This window comes from Cimex lectularius, unplaced genomic scaffold (genome assembly GCF_000648675.2).
Source record: "Cimex lectularius strain Harlan isolate CLEC.00 unplaced genomic scaffold, Clec_2.1 scaffold230, whole genome shotgun sequence".
Classification (NCBI taxonomy): Eukaryota; Metazoa; Arthropoda; class Insecta; order Hemiptera; family Cimicidae; genus Cimex; species Cimex lectularius.
The window spans coordinates 685,671-704,259 of record NW_019392809.1 but is presented as its reverse complement, the minus strand read 5'-3'; the positions used below and the strand labels follow the sequence as shown (position 1 = coordinate 704,259).

Below are 18,589 nucleotides of genomic sequence, written 5' to 3'. Positions count from 1 at the left end.
AGACCGCCAACCGAGTAAGTCGTCAATTATCGCTTCTTACGATCCGGTAACAAAAATGTTCTTGGGCAATTCAGTTCCAATAGTATTATTGTTCCACCATCATTAATACCCGGTTTACAAACGACGTAATGTCGCTTTTAAATCCCATCGACAACCGTTCCGCGATTTCGGCCGAAAAGCGATAATTATATCGTTCGAATTTTCAATAAATACCGTCCTAAAGCGAACAATACGTTGATTTCAAAACCTACATTGGTCGATGGCCGAGAAATGGTTTTTCTACGATAGGTTATCGCATATGTTTGTGGTCAACATCAACTCCGTTCCCCTTTAATTCTTATCATAACAGTTTTATGTTTGATGTCACTATGTCTGATTGTCATCGGGCCAGTCCATTGAGGCTCACCATTGGGTTTTTCATGTCAATTGTTTTGTTTTTTGATAATAACGATTTTTACTTCCTATTCCCTAGCCAGGGAAGAAACGAGAGAAAAAAAGTTGTGCAACACAATGTTGGCTTTTCGGGATTTTATAACTTGATTAAAATTTTAAATTTAAAAATTAAAAATTAAAAATAGAACTACAGAAAATTGGCGGCGTTAATACAGTCAACAGAAAAAAGACTGAAAACTATGTTCCCACGGATTTTGACTATGTCTTAGTTTGCCAATATTCCCACAAGAAAATCCGCATGCAGAATAATGGCCAGAATCCAATTACGGAATATGCAAGTCATATCTCAAAAAGATGAAGCCAGAACAAGGCGACAGACGCATATGTGTTAGTGACAAAACTCTGTAACACATCGTTATGATGTGTGCACTTCATGTACCGGAACGAAGGAAAATGATAAACGATATTAAAAAGAAAAAAACCGATACGGTGACATATACAAATATCCTAAGTTCCGGATATGTCGATGGAGGACTGGAACTGTGTAAGTACTTCCTAATAGTGATAAGGGAAAGAATATGGTTGGAGATTTGTAAATTAGTACTATTAACTATTATAATTGTTTCACAGATGTAAAAGTCTTTTCTTGTCCCTCATGTATTTTTTAGTTGGTCCTCAGTAGGTGTTGTGATTTTTATTGAAGAAAACTGGTAAACTTGCTGTTAAGCAAGTTAACAGTTCACACTAAAGAATTTACTTTGTTTATCCATAAAGGCATAGTTTCCGACATAGAAAAACCGCACATAACGTACTACAGAAATCAACTGAAACATAGCCACAACTAATTGAAAACTAATACGCCTTGTATTGTATATAAACAAATAGATAAAACAACATTAAAACTGTTGTTGTCATTTATTAATTAATTCTTCCTATAGTTCCTAACCGATGCCGAAAGCCTTTGAGTAATTCAACAAATATTTATTTTCTACTCCTAAATTTTTTAATTCTCTTTTATTCGCTAATTACACAAATAACATAAAGCAAAATAGGCAGGGTTTGTCGACTCAAGTTTTTAAATAAATATCTTTATTATTTCGTAAAGATGTTGAAGGCAGATGTATCGACAAGAAAGCAACGACCTTAATTAAAAAGAAAAAATTGGGAATGATAATTCAATGAGCTACCCTCCACGTGCAGATCAAAGGGCCACGGCAAAAGTAAAGAAATCTTGTTATTCCCTTACATTCTCTACATATTTTATCAAATCTGACGTGAGTTAAAAGGCAACGTCGGATGGAAGGGGCGTTGAAATCTTGGACCCTTTTAGTCTGAAATTGTCGGTATATTTGTGCGGGTTTTTTTAAACGCCGTCTTTGAGGCCGGCCGGAAGACGAGCTTTCACAACAGCTCTCTTAACCGACATGAGATTTTTCCTCTTGAAAAGCAAGTTGACATCGGGAGAGAAAAACATCGCGTAACACATCATCGCAATTTATTGAAATCCTTTTTAATCTTTCGTTTCCGAACACTGAACGGTGAAATGTTGACAAAATTGTGTAAAGGTCTCGGCCATACTCCACGCGAACTTGACACAGGTTATATCTTCAGATACGAGTGTGAATTTCTTGTCAGCAAAGAAACAAACGTACGGAGAAATTCGCCGATAAATTTCACCCTTTCACCGTAGCGAAAACTTATTGGGATCAGACGTGAATTTCCTGCTGGTTGAAGGGTGGATTTATCTCGTGGATCTTATTGCCGCCTCGCAGTGATTAATAGACTATCCGGAAGGAAATCTCCGTCAACGACTCCCAAGCTTTTATTTTCAGAAAAACAGTCAGGCTAGCCTCTAAGTCCTTTTTTCATCTATTTACTGTGTGGTTTTAAAAAATGACAATTAACATAGATATTAGATGTTAGATTTTAGATATTATATGTTAAATGTTCTATATTAGATGTTTGATATTAGATATTAGATAGTATATGCTAGATGTTATATATTAGATGTTGTTAGATGATAGATGTTCGATATTAGATGTTTGGTATTAGGTATTAGATACCCAGTATCATCCAAACCTAAGTTCATCGAGGAATGTACCCAATTCATTTTGGACAAAGGGTAAAAAAAAAGGATATACATAGTTTCATGTCAGATAGCCAAGCAGCCATCAAAGCACTAAGCTTAAACATCATTAGCTCAAAGGTGTTGCTGAATTGCAGAACTAAACTAAACGGTTTAAGTATGCAAAACATAGTCACCGTTTGCTCGGTCTCATGACATGTGGGAGTAGAAAGCAACGAGAAAGCGGACTACCTGCAAGAAATGGGTAAAGATAAGAAACAGCTGATCCGGGCCCTTCTCCGGTATAGAAATTCACACTTTTAATGCATTTTTAAATATATGCATTATNATATATATATACAATATTATGTATGCATACATACTTTTATATATATAAAGTATACTTTACTTTATATAATTTGGATTCGATTGTGCGATGCCTTGTTGAGACCTCTGGTTTTATATAGATTGGATATTTCATGACTGTTGCATTACCAATACTGGTGAGTACAGTTGACAGACAAAACCGGCGAGAATACGAACAACTTCCATTAGCTTTTTACAGTTATCATCGTTACCGCTTGATGAATGTTAAAATAGATGGGCCAATCATTAAACAGGGCTTGTTAACTGAAGGTGCTTTCTTTTGACGCACATGCTTTTGGCAGTCGAATCGGTCTCATAATAAACCAATAATCCATTTTTTCAAACACAATCGGGCTAACCGGCGCGCATTTTTCAGTTGTGATCTGGCTCGTTACTGAGTTTCGCCGTACGAGTTACCCCTTGATTTGAATCCGAGCCATCCATAAAACATGAACCCCCACAAACTGTCGTCCGGTCACCCTCTCGTCTCCTCCATGTATTACCCCAGTGTTTTTTCCGAAAGGAACATTTTTTCCTCGGGCTTTATATCAGATCGGTTATAAAAAGGAGGACCCTAACAACATCACAAGTAACTCCTGCCAAATATATAACCGCCTGACGACTGCTGCATTCGTCTTAGATGTAGCATAAAATCTTAGATTAACAGTCTCGTTTAATTTATGTTTGTTTAGCTTGGACAGCAACAAACTGTATGAGAAGAAAAGCACCTTCCACAATGAAGAGTTTTTTTTATAAAAGAAAACCGTAGAAATTTTGATCTGGTCTGGTACTAACTTTTTCTTCGAAATTGTATTACCAATCAATCCACATTACAAAAATTTCCCTTCGTGTAAAGCATATTTTAAAGAATTTATTACGATGAATGATTAAATTTGTTGTATTTTTGAGTAATTTTGTCATGAGTCATAATAGTTTTCCCTTTCTCTCATGGAGTCTGGTTGTGAACCGTTTCGGCGCGGCTTAATAAGAAATAATAAGTGGCAAAACTACGTTATCGTGGAGTTTTAAGGCGGTTTGCGGTGTAGGAGGGTTGGGTTCTCTATTCTCCCAGTTAGGACAATTCTCTCCGGTTTCATTATCATCCGGTAATTAAGGGTATACACGAGAGACTGGTTGGTTGGTTGCGTTACAAAGTTTTGCCCCCTCGTCTCCCTCGACATTAGCCCTGTGTCCTCCCATAGACCATATTTACCACCAGATATGTTGAAAGTTGGACGACATCTGGTTTTGATCACTTTAAAACTCCTTTAACAGCAGCGGTGCTTGGCGCGTGAGAATAATAAGTAATAACAATATACAAAATCTACCACTTTAGGCTTATTAGATTTCGAAATCGACTTGATAAATAATTTATTATCGTGGGGTTTGTTTCTGAGGCTATAATTTTAATGTAACACAGTGCGACGTACTGTCGCGAGACTTGTGCTAACTGGTTTGGGGTGAGTTTAACGAAATTACTATTTGAAAGTTTATAGTATTAATTTTACTATTAGGTCACATATAGTGAAACAGCCTCGATTTCATGATATAGCCGCGGCCTCTTCTATCAGCCGATTATCGCACACGGGTTCCACAAGGAAATATCTTAGGACCCATGCTCTACAGTTTATACCGCAGATATTCCTTCTTGAAACGATCCTTACTACCTATGCGGATGATACCGCGACCCTTTGCTCCTATAAAGTCCCTGCCTTTTCAACCGGAAACCTGCAAAGTCATGTCATATCCCTGGATCAACGGTTTCAGAAGTTGAAGATGACAATAAACATACAAAAATGTGATCATGTCACTATCCCTCTTCGGAGATTAACCACTGTCCCCATGTTGTTCATAATATATCAACATACTATATATACTCCCACTAGCTACTGTAGTCCGCTACCTTATACAATAAGGCCTTGCAATAGCGAAAAACTGTTAAAACAATTTACACAAATTTGTGAAATCCAGTCACTTAAACCGGTCAGAAACCTTTCATCTCGCACCTATCCAAGTAATCTTACCCGACGACCCTTGCTACCTCCTTAAGTGATTAACGCTAATAAAACTGAGTAATAATGAGTAGTTCCTCTCGAATATCAAATTTACTTGAGCGCAGCAACTGGCGCAGGTGTAAATAAAATTAAAAAAAAAAAAAAAAACAATTTTAGGTCAAGAAATTAATAGTAAAAAAACTTGGCATGGTTAGAAAAAAGAACACAGATTGATATATTTAATTAATAACTTAATCAATAATGAAAATCTACAAAAAGATAAAGAAAAGACATGGAACCAGTATCAGAATATTTTTTGTGCTCATTTCATTTTGCTTTACGCTCGGAGATTTTATCAAATCTACATAAGTCCAGAATTTAGCCGCGTATTGTTTATCAACAACCCTGAAACAGACTTGCTTGTTCACATTAAAATACGTTTCACAATTAATTATTAAATAACGAGATCCACCTGCCGAATTCCTGATGATTTCTGGAATGATAGTGAAATGGTGTCAGGAAACGACCCAAGTTGAAATATATCTGTCAGTACTGTTGTAACAGAAGAATAATATTAAATTGTTAGCCTAAATCCTTTGTTTGTTAACTCATTTCAATTCTAACTCGGTACATTTAAATGTTACTGTTTTTCATCGTGAGGACGAGGAACCTTGTAGCTGATCATGAGTTCCGAGTTGACGGAAGGCCTAACTTCTCAAAATCAAATAAACGTCTTGAGCGTAGGCGTATCGATTATGCGCTTTTGGAGCGATCTGTACAGTTTCATAACCGACGTCAACTTGCAAAGAAGATACAACCAAGTTTGTGCGGCCCGAGATCGAAGGCTCCCAACTTTTTAACACTCGTTTTGTTCGGGATACTGTTAAACCGACTTTGAATACAAAACACTTGAATTGCCGTTTGTTTACTTTGAATTAAAAAAAAGATTTATTTTCAGCTTTGGAAAGTTAGAAACTACATAAAGTACGGTAAAAACATGGGTGCGTTAGTGGCGATTTACACACTTTCGTTGCAGCCGACCTCTCTCATCCACATGGTAGAAGTAAATAAATATTCTATTTTCAGATGTTATATTGTACCTATTAAATTTGATAAATTTCTTGTTATTATTTTGATTGTATTATTGTAAATTCTGTTAACGACTACCGTTCAAATGGATTCGAACGTGTCCCACCCCCCAAACAAGTTTAAAGTCTTTTACAACGTCTCTCACAAGGTACATAAAGATTTTTCGGAAGCGTCCCAGGAAGTGGACAGGGAGTCGAAGGACAACTGCGAGACGCGTCTGGTCGAACTCGGAGAAAAACTCCTCAATAGACCGATAGAAGGTGTCGATTTTCAAATAAACTTTACTTTCAGAAAAGAACCGGACGATTCTTTGTCACGAGCGTCTTTGAGCAGAGTTTGTGCTTGTCGGACGTCAGTGTCAACGAAGAGGGAACGGGGAAAAAGCGAACCTCACAAGGCAGGTCAGTTGGCGGACGGCACGACTTCAAAAGAAGATGTAAACCGCTGTGATCGGGCAAAACGGCGAGATCCAAGTACGAAACATCGCGAGAATCGACCGAAGAAAAGGAAACACAATGAAATTGAAGAAGACACAACACCCAGCCCGAAATCGGTGGAAAATGGCGATTTAAATCAGGACCGTTTCCCGGAAGAGAAAGCCGACAACGAGACACAGGGCGCAAAACCTTCGTTCTTCCAAAAGATCAAAGATTTTTTCAACGATATGACAGATCCCGGCTGCCTCTGCGATTCTCACTGTTACTTCAGGGAAATGCGGAGCTCGGCTGATCACGGATACGTCCATTGCGATGATTTCCACTGCACGATCTGTGAACATTTAGGATGACAGTTTTGACGTTACTCAAAAAAACGTTGTTTGCTGTAGGAAATTGCACATTACCGGAGGCTGTACTGTTCTAAATTTAAACAGGAATAGGAAGCCGAAAAAGTATTTATACGTTGTTTTGTTTTATGGAGAATGATAATTTAAGGACACTAATTCAATATGCGTTATATGTTATATATTTATCTGTCCGCCATGATGTAAATAGTCACGTCAATTTTATAACAAAAGTGGTCATTAGTGCATCAAATTATAATAAGAACTGTAGATCTACTTATCATACAAAAAGACAGTGGTTTGATAAAGAATGTCGTTTAGCCAGAGATAAATCCTTCGGTTTGCTTAAAGTTTATAGAAAGTCCGGCGAAGCAGAGGATAAACTATTATACTTAATATGTAATGATGCCTATAAAAATACTTGTAAAAATAAAAGAAAACAGTTTTATATTAATTGTGCTAAACGTTTAAATGGAGCGAGGCGGAGTAGGGAATTTTGGGAGGCCGCGCGGACAGTTGGATTGTAGGTGAGATCTCTGTGAGACAGTGGTACGATTATTTTTGCAATTTATATAATCCCCCGTACCTGGCAAAAAGGCTGTCCTTTGTTGAACCACTGTATGAAAATGAAAGTTTAGACAGACCTTTCACAATAGAGGAGCTTCAATCGGTATTAAACAAAGTTAAAGACAATAAGGCACCGGGTAAAGATCGAATACCATTTGAATTCTTTAAACATGCTCCACCCAATTTTCTCTGCATGCTGTTATCCACCTTTAACGAAATATTTAATGGAGGGGATATACCTTGTAGTTTTAAGGAAAGCATAGTCTTTCCACTGTATAAAAAAGGAAATAGAAACGAAGTCTCAAACTATAGAGGGATCTCCTTCATTAACACAGTTGGCAAGTTGTATTCGGGTTTGCTTCTAAATAGGATTAATGAATGGATAAATAATGATAACATAATTACAGAATCGCAAGCGGGGTTCCGTCAGAACTACTCAGCCGTGGACAATATTTTTAATCTAGTGAATTTAGTGAAATTGAAGCTTAGAATAAAGAGGCAAAAAGTATTCGCATTTTTTGTCGATTTCACGTCTGCATTCGACAGTGTTGACCGACATTCTCTTATCTGTAAATTATACGATCTTGGTCTTACTTCTAAATTAATAAAGTCAATTAAAAATTTGTTATGCAATACATCTGCCAATGTGTGGTGTATGGATGGGATCTCTCGAAAATTTTATACCGAAATGGGAGTGAGGCAGGGCTGTTTGCTCAGCCCAACACTTTTTTCATTATATATTAATGATTTGGAGACATACTTAGATGGTGGTGTGTGTGTGGAGGGTAGTGGNAAAAAAAAAAAAGATGTATTTATTTGAAATCATGTTTCAGCTATTATTTTACAATTATGTTGTATTATTACATTACTGAAATTTTGAAGAAAGTTTGTATTCCTTTTGTAAATACTAATTATGATTATTGTAAATAAGAGAGATTTTAGTTATATAAGTTTATGTGCTAGACTCCCTCAGACGGTTTTAAACCATGAGGAATGTCTTTTTTGTTTTGTAATATATAATGCCGATCCGTAAACTTTGTATATATATATTAAACAATAAAGACATATAGTAGTAGTATATATTTATCTTCCAAGTACAATCTTCGTTAAAAAAATAAATAATATAATAGTTTTTACAATAACTATACAACCAACTGATTAAACATGGGAATGTAATCAGAAAAATAAATATTATATAATTCAAGTATAAGAGAAATAACTCGAAAATTATACTTGAAACATGAATCATTCCAGCCAAGAATGTTGGTCCGGCATTGGATAACATTGGGTCAGTCTTTACTCGCGGGTTTGAACTACTTCAATCGCGTTTCAGCATAGCGCTATCTTCAGTGAGGAACAGTCCCAATAAGTAACCCAATCCGGTTCAGCTCGAGTTCACCGATTCCAGACCACCACGTAGCATCAACCCGAAATACTATGTTTTTTTTCTCTCCAGGGAACATTCCGAAAGTCCCCGTGTTTCTAGACTAAGCTGATGTTTCAATTGTCCTACAACATTGACTAAAAGAAATATGTTTGACAAAGTTTGTAAAATATGAACATTCTCTACGGTGAGCTGACGCTTAGTTAATGCACCCGTGAGCCAAGAGACGAAGCATCCGGTACTCTTCCCAACAGTAACTAACAAATCCCACCTCTCCACGCTATTGATTACCATTTCCATAGGGCACAAGTTCACTCTTGCCCTCAACTATTCGTCGCGTTACTGAGACAAAGATTTTGGGTTCGCAAGCACGACGGCTTGTCCGATTGCGTGTCCACCTCTGCTGCCACTGCCTGACAATTGCATCCAGGAAACCTCTCACGTTTTGGACAAGGTAGAATATTTTTGAAAACGGGAGTGGATTTTGCCGGTCCATTCCAGAATCTCTACGACGCAAAGCTGCGCTGGGTAAAGCCTATGTTTGCTTGTTAATTTGCCTCGGAACTAAAGCTGTGCGTATTGAGGTGTTCTCGCAGCTGTAGATTATGGCATGCTTGGACCTGTTTGTCGGTAGGAGAGGGCTTCCGAGCAAGATGCTATCTAGCAACGGGACAAATTTCGTCGAAGCTAAGCGTAAGCTATCTGAACTGTATGCCTGGTAGGCCTCCGAGAATACGAGACAAGAAATCGGCGTCCAGGTGGTGAAGCAAAGCATGGGATGGAGCTCCATACCACTTAATTTTGGAAGGAGGCTGTGGTGAAGTCACTGAAATATTATCTCACCCTGGTTCCATTAACATTTTAAGACTTGTGCACCATCACCATCAAGATTGAAGCTAACGTAAATTCACACCCTCTATACGCAATTTCATCGTCTCCCCATGATCATTCCCTATTGACATTTGGACATGTTTTAGTCGACGACACCGTAGTGTCATTGCCCCAATATGATTGAACTGATCGTGCTCCACATAAGCTGACTCGATGGCAATTTCTGCGAAAATGCGTGCCAGATATCTGGAAAAAATGGCACTTCGAGTATCTGTCCACTCTGAAGCAACGTTTGAAATGAAAGATGGACCTTGGAACCCTTGTTGTTGTGCGAAATGCACAAGTGCATCCATTTTCATAGCTTGTCGGGCACATCATCACGCTGTACTCTGGCAAAGATGGGGTGGTACGATTTGTGCGCATCAAAACACTCAGATGGTAAATAAACACACCACCAGGGTTAGTTGTAGTTGGCATGAACAAACTCGACGAGTCTTGACGTGGACATTGTGATCGAATGTTGCTTAGATAAACGTCTGAATAAAAAATTGTGCTTTTTTCGCCCGTTCATCGATGCTGTTTCCCGACGCTTGAACATAGAGTGTTTACCCGCTCATCGTTGCTGAATGTTGCTGATTCACGACGCCTGTACCAACGCTTCGTACGCACATCATCTCGTGGTTTTATTCACAGGACAGTATTTTTCTTTCGGCATGCTAACGCCGTCTGATAATATTTACATTGCTTTGAACTGTTTCACATTGATTAATATTTATTAATTCAAATTATATAATATTAATTCAAATTAATTAATATTTATGAAAGGTATTGGTTAAGATAAAAAGTCAGTGTCACGAGCGGGATTCGAACCCACGACCTTCGGCTAAATACGCCGATGCTTTACCACTTGAGCTATCGTGACTTCGATCCGCTCGGACTTTTTTATCTCAACCAATACCTTTCATAAATATTAATTAATTAAAAAATGTTGATTGGTCAATCGGACCACGAACTGTATTGGATTTAATAATTAAACCGAAGAATATCTTCAGGAAAGCTCTCCGTGGCCATTTCATTTGTCGCCGAGAATCAAATAGATTACACGACATTTGAAAAATGGCAAAAAGGAGGGAAAATTCGAAAGGTTGGGTTGAGATAGTAAGTTGGTGTCCGAGTGGATCGAGGTCACGATAGCTCAAGTGGTAGAGTAGCGGCGTATTTAACGGTCGTGAGTTCGAATCCCGCTCGTGACACTGACTTTTTTATCTCGACCAATACCTTTCATAAATATTAATTAATTGAAAAATGTAAATTGGTCAATCGGACCACGAACTATAATGGATTTAATGTTTTCACATTATTTGTTAACTCTGGTGAAGACATTTAATTTTTTTTAAAAATGGGGTTTCTCGCTTTAAATTTATTAACGGTGAATTTCTTGTAAATAATTTTGTCATTATTTTCTCCTGTTTTTCAACCTTGGGCAGGTCACTTTATTGTTCAGTATATGTATAACGAAGATGAACTTATATTGCTTCATACTTTTGTCAGGGAGTCAACGCAAAGGTGCGGGTTCCGGCGGACAAAAGCAAAAGTGGAGAGCGTTGCTGTCAATCGCAGCCAGCCCCCCATTCTTCCTACACAGACTTTTTATCCTATTCACTATGTATTTAGGAAAAATCCGAAATTACATAGGAATTTAATTTTTTTTCTTGCTAAGATACCAAACTGTTACTGTTCAAGTATAATGTAATGGTACGTCATAATGTCTTCGACCACATCTCTGGTCTACATCCAAAACTTAACAATTACTGGTCGATCTATAAATTGACTGATATTTAAAAACATCTCAAAGTTGGTATGCTACAGTTTTGCCAAATACATGTTTTTCCATTTGTGCTATCGATCGCCGCTGAAATGAATTGAAAACTCGCCCCTCCCATGTCAACAACAACGTGTTCAAATTATAAAACGCTTTTCGCGTTAAAGTCAGTGCGAGGAAATTGGATCCATATTCCATTCTGAGAGGGTCGAGTGAATCCAGGCCTCTTTTGTCTTATTTAAGAGCGAAGGGGTCGCGGGTTGAGGAAAGCGTTTGGGAAAGCGGACCACCTGGCGCGAAGGAGCACGGGGCTCTAATAAGCCTCCTCTCCGTGAAATAAAACCGGATTAATTAAAACAGAATGATCCCAGGTCTTTCTCACTCTCGAGAACTTAGGGATGAAGTATTTCTTTGCGAGGGACGCCAAACGAAATAGACGTCTCGTTTCACTCGAGCAAATTAAAATCATCTTAATTACGAAGTCTGTGCCGGCTAGAACCGATTCTCAAATATCGTACTTCAAAGTATGTAGTTCAATTGAAATAACTATGCCAAAATGAGAAACAACTGGCGTTGTTAATTAAAAGCGTTCATTACTATACAATATAATGTAGTGTACCAGAACAGCAAAATCTGGCTGCCTTCAGAAAATATATAGTAATTAGTAAATACATATAAATCACATCAAATGAAATTACGCTGTATTGTCTATTGTTTTAAACGACATTTCGTAATCTTGCAGCCAACATCAAGGTCCCTTTGGGATAATAATTCTCATCCTTCGAATCCAAGACATTATGCCACCATTTCGATATCTTCGATATTGTGATATGTAGATTACACAAGGTTTTTGGGTCGTCAGACCATCTTACAATTAGTTTTGGATTTGTTACTCGGTTGCTTCGGTCGTTCTTTATTTTCAGTGTCTTCGACCCTATCTGCAAAAATGCAAGCTATAGATTTCGCAGTAATAAAGTTCTGGCAGGACTTTCCGTAAACCTAACCTTTAGCCTTTAGCCCCAAGTAGGAAGAATTCTGTGACAGGGTCTGCGTATACAGGAAGCCTGAGACAGCACTGCTTACAAAGATGATGGTTGGAAAGGCCGGCTAGGAAGAACTGACCACGGATGAAGATGAAGGCGAAGGAATGCTGATAATAGACAAAAATGGCATCATATTATTGAAAAATTCCGGGCCCAACTTGGGTCATATTGGAAAACATCTTTTCTTTTAGCCAATGGGTAAACGTACTGACCCTAGAGTTAAAACTCAAAATGGATTTTTCGATTTGGAACTGTTAAAAGGATTCGTTGGGGTGAACAAAACGCTTTTTTAAGGAGTTTATTACTATACTTGATCGAGGCCTGCAATCATCGGATGAAGAGAAAGATTAACTTGGAACGTGAAACACATTGGAATGTGAAGACTAGCGATTCTTCAGTTTTGTTCAACGAGTTAATTTAGAAAGGTTTATGATCGCACTCGTGTGGAAAGCATCGCCTAGTCTCCGGGTTGTCAAAATGGATGGTCTTCCGAATTTATGCTTGAATAAGTCAAGATGAGAAGGCTGTTAAATGAAACTTCAACCTCCGACGGGCCTTACGCACTTTTACAGGATCAAAATGGAAGGAAACAAAAGAAATTGTACGTTGCAAACGTCGCTTTTGGATTCATTAAGCATAAAACGCATTCTTTCTGATTTAATGAACATTATTTTAAAAATCACAAAAAATGTAGACTAAAATAGAGATAAAAACAAAATAATCCTTCAATGCCGTCATTACTTTTTCGACACCCAAACTTAAAATATATTTTGTTAAAATATTATACCAAATGAACTGCTTTAAATAATGAATATAAGGATCAGGTTGAGATCATCAAAATAAATAAAACCCTTATTTTATGCCAAGTTTTCGTTGATATATTTCAACATCATCAGAGCCTGCAAACTCAATGTGTGTATCTTTATTTTGACATTTGGCCTGTAATAGCAATTGCTGAAATACAGTATTAACTATCTATCATTTAAAAACGTGATTTATCTGCTTTACTTTACTGCTTCAAAGACCACTTGAAATTGATATAAAAATCAAATTTCATTTTTCGGGTTGAACTGATTTTACGAATTGTAATAAACGTTTCAGTATTGAAAGAGTCAATAAAACTACCTACCTGGGTGTTAATATAGATGTTCAAGTGGCACATACTGAAATAATTTTAAAAAAAATGTGTTGCATGGCATGGCCTAAGGAAGATATATTTTTTACGCAATAAATGCATTAGAGCCTCACTTGTAAAAGTTTATTAGGCCCTTATCCAGTCCCATACCAGTATGGTATAGTTCGTTGGGGAAGTGCCTATGTGTGACCAGTCCTATCTCTGTAATTCAAAACAGAATTTTAAGGGCGATGTTTTGTAATAGAACTGAAAGTTCGCTACCACTGTTTAAGAAATACAATATTCTACCATTTCATTATTTTTCGTACCCAGGACGCTTGGGGAGTGTTTTCATAAAAATGACAATTTTACTAAAAACATCTAAATTATAACTTAACAAACCCCTTCAATGTAGAACTCTCCCAACCAAAGTTTACACTAATTGAGAATTGTTTTTTGGCCATTGGTCCTAAATGTATAAATGAAAATCCTTTTGCGGAAAAATGTAAACTATGAAAGAATTAATAAAATAATAAAACTGATTACTGGCAGATGAAAATGTGCGTGTTTTAGTCAATCTATTACATAAACATGTATAATGTAAAAAAGGAAGAAGAGAAAGAGAAAAAAAAGAATAAATTTTAATAATATCCCCCTTCAACAATTTTCTTTTACTTTCATTGTAAGGGTAGCCCTTAAACAGACTATCTATGGATTCAAAGGTCCGCTAATTTGTTGTCAATATCATTATTGTTATATTAAATCAATAAATGTATTTTTCTTTATTAAGCACATTTTGTAAAACTATAAAAATGTACTTTCATATTGCAATAAAAAATGGTGGGAAAGTTATTGTTTATTGTTCCTGGCTTGATTCTGATGTCAGTGATTACTAACGCATATGCTAATGTTTGTTCCTCTTTCTTTGGCGCAAAATTCCAAAAAAATATTGAAAATTTGTTGGCTGCGCCAGTTCTTGTCCGGGGTAATCGTGTCCGTGCTATTTAATCGAGTTTATATTATATATAATAAATAAAATAAAATAAAAACCTAAAACCAATAAAGGGTATAAACCTACTGCCCGATTTGTCTAATATGCGATAGGTGCTTTGAATTGTTACTTGCGATTCGCTTACTTTTCCTTCGAAATAACACCGCCCTAATAGCGGATTAGAGCGTTTTAAGAGAGCGAAAGTTCTGGTCGTGTTGGCACACCTGCCTCTTTTTCCCAGTTATTTACGATCTTCCTTTTCCGACCCCAACGTCGTGGATCCACGGAGAGTGAAAGAGGACGCTTAAAAGGAGTTGCGCTCTTCTAGCAACTAAGTTTGTTTTGGGAGTTAGGCAGTTAGTCGACATAACTCCTCGAGTCAATGTCTCGGCTAAATTCGATTTTCCTCCGTTTCCTTATCGCTTCTCATTCCGAACTTCCAGGCCACCCCTATCTCCTTTAAAACCCAGTTCGACTCGACTATTTAACACATTGACATAGCATAAAGAAGGACGTCGAGCAATCCAGAAAGAAAATTATAACAACATTGTCAAGATATTGATGTTTTGAGTTAAGACGTGAATTTCATCATTAATTCCCACAAAGTTCGCAGATTTATTCATGAATGATTAACTTTACAATTAAAAAAAAAAACCCAGCTCGAATCAGTTTATGCAAAAGTGTGTTGTTGACACCATTATCTATGCCCACAAGGAAGATAAACAATTAACATCAGAAGATTTCAAAAATCTATGTGAAGAAATTAAATTTACCTTAGAAATTGAATCGAAAGAATAAAAATTTAACATTTCTAGACCCACACATAGTGCCTAAAAACAAAGCTTCACTATTGACAGGTATAAAAAACCAACCAGTTTTTTACTGAACTACTTGTCATCCCATCCATTTCAACATAAATATAATAAAATGACGAATCTAGTCAGAACATATTTTATTATTAGTCTATTTAGTACTTACTTTGGCGTATCGTCAGACCTGTGTGTAGTCTTGGGGCACGGAAGCGAGCACAGATCACTGTTTGGGCACCTCGGGGCTACAGGTATTTTTAAATGTATATAGTGTTTATGTGTGTTTGTGTTGTGTTTATGTTAATTTACTAGAATAAATGTAATTTATTAGCTAGAAAGGAAGGGGTTTTAACCCTGTCCAAAGGAATATCGCTGGAGTGAGTGTGTGACGTCTGCAGAGTAAAAGTACGTTAATGGAGAGAATAGAGAGGGTTCGAACCCGCCCCGAGGAATATCTCTAGGCGAGTGAATGTGGCCAGAAATCTATGTTGGTGGTGACATATACTTATGTACTGTACGATATGATTTATTCTGTAATAGACAACCTGTGGTACAAACGAGAAGCATTTTAGGACATCGACGTAGAATTCATTTAAAAGGAGAGAGTAACGAAATCGAGAGGCTCAAATGGCTGCAATTTAAAATAAAATGCACTTTTGATCTGCCGTACCCGCTGGGTTAGTCTGTCAAACACGTTTCATCATTTCGTCATCTTAAGTGGGGTTTTAAGCTATTATTGTTTGTTCAAGTTCAAACATTGAAATGAAAAAATATCTTATTGTTTTTGATAAGAAATTTCAATGAAAGACGGCTTTATATTAATATTGCCATAATTAAGCATGTTGCTGAAAAGCGCCATAAAGATTTTCTGGCAATACAGTAATCTAGAAGAATGTTAAATAAAAAAATTAATGAAACGTGTGACATGAGTGAGGGGTTGCAGGATACGCTTATAAATCTCGTCTTGATTTGCCAAAGCCTCAAAATTGAATCAAGCGACCTACGATTAAGTACTTCAACTTATCTTGATGTTGCTATCTACTTTTGACCTCGAAATCACTTTTTTACAAGTTCAAAAATAACACAAAAATAGCCGGAATTTTGAAAACGAACTACTCACCTGTTGAGATACTTTTTTTTGTTCTGCAACAAACAAGTTAACAAAAAAAAGTCCCGATGAAAATTTCAAAACGGTGTATAATTGGTTGCTGTGGAAAATGGGTTAACTCGAAAATAGTGAAAATGGAGTTAAGTATATGGAACAATAGCAAAGCATCTGTAGGAAGCTATTAGCTACATGGTATTGAAATTTTATACACCACTCGATTTTGAAACTATTTTAAACGAGAACTCAAATGGCTTTATTTAAAACAAAATACGCGTGAAAGACCAGAACACAAGGAAAACCCGCTGTTTTTCAGACGCTAAACATCCCACTTAATACATGTTTATTATATGTGATAGTATATTTCATAAAAAGAATTTAAAATTATAAATCTACTAAAAGAAAAGATATGCAACCAACATCAGAAATTATTAGCATATTTAGGGATAATAATTTGAAAAAAAAAAAGAGCGGAACAAATGACTAAAAATAATGCATAAAAAATCAAATAATATGTCCTCCATAAGAAAAAAAATCGACTTATCGTTGAAATAAAAACCAGTAGTTTGTTGATACTCAAAATGTAAAACATAAGTTGGTTTATAAAATATTATTCACGTTTAATAATGTCTTTTATTATTGTTGATTAATACAAATTTTAGAAAAAATGTACTGAGGAGGAGGCGGAAGGAGCTTCGCAATGCTTCTACCAAAAAAATAATTAAACGTTGGAAAAGCTTAAAAAGTTTTATAAGCAATAAAGTTATTTTATACATACATATTTATACCTATTTTTTACGCAGGCGGCGCGATTAAAAACGTTAAAATATTAAGGAAAACGTGACGTCTGACGAAATTTGTTTTGACGATTGAAAGAAATGTTAAGTTGGTATGAAAAAAGAAATTTCATACTTTAACATTGTCTTATGAAATATAAAACTACATTACAAGGCAATTTTTCATTCTGGATCAGCCCTTCAAACAATCCCATCGATCCGGTCGAATTTGAATAAATCACAGTTATTTGAACAGGATTTTCTGGTTATGGGATAAAGGAGGATATATTGCCGATTCGGCGGTAAGGGGAAAAGGTAGTCAGTCCGTCCGAGTGCAGGTGGAAATGGCTTCGAGCCACAAAACCGTGTAGAACAAGGCCTTTAGCCACACCCCGACCCTCCGGCGGTTCGTCATCCTTCCAAAACCGCCTTTTGACTAAACTCGGCCCTTGTTGCACGACGCAACTTGCAACCGCAAATGGAAACGTAAGAATCTCTGACTTCCCGTCATCCCTTATGGAATATTTAACGTGGAAAAACAATCTATAAAATTATTGACCTCCATGCAACAATACAAAGACAAACACCCGATAGGTGGAAAAGTCAAGTGATGTAAATAGCGCATTTCTATTATAAGTTTGATATTCTATAATAAAATCTACACTTCACTGTGTATAATCGCGTGGTAACGTTTAGAACAATTTTTAATAAATATAATTATTATTTATATGTACTAATTTAACGTATTGTATTGGATATGGATGGCATTAAAGTGTTTACCCAAAACACACAAGACATGGATTGAATCCGTCTACCGAGCTGATGCTTTTTTCAAATTCCTTACAACTGATTAATGCATTAATACATACATACATTACATACAGGTTGTTGAACAATATTTTTCAGCATGGATATTTCTTTATTATAAGAACATTTTCGCCATCATGACAGCAGTCCGTAGAAAAGATAAATGGAGGAGTGAGTATGTTGTTGAATCTTGACCAAAAGATAGTTCTTACTCAGAGTTAGTTGTTTTCAACGATCCGGATTTCAAGCTTGTAGCTCATCATCAGCTATCATCAGCTTGAAATCTCTCGTTCATTGTAAAAGTGAACCCGCCGATTCCCCGCCAACGCGGAAAAAGGGAATTAAAACACAATAAAATTTATATTAATAAATAATGCAACAAAAGAATTATTAATTGATTAAAACATTTAAAATCAAAACGATACATTAATAATATATTAATAAATTATTATTATTATTATTATTATTAATTTTTAAGGGCGTTTTAACGGCTAAGGTCATTTCACGCCCTAACATCCAAACCTTCTATCTTAGGTTAGCTATATCTCTTCTGAGTGCTATAAAGCTCTGACTCCAAACATTAATAAATTAAAAATAAAATAATAAAACAAAAAGTAATTGATTAAATTATTATTGTAATTATTTGTTTCTT

At 36.3% G+C, this 18,589-nt stretch overlaps 1 protein-coding gene across 3 annotated transcripts in view; it reads right to left on the bottom strand.

The window, feature by feature from the left end:
* Positions 1-18,589, bottom strand: part of LOC106672348 (brain-specific angiogenesis inhibitor 1-associated protein 2) — a 264,724-nt gene that overhangs the window by 38,802 nt on the left and 207,333 nt on the right. The window lies entirely within an intron of this gene.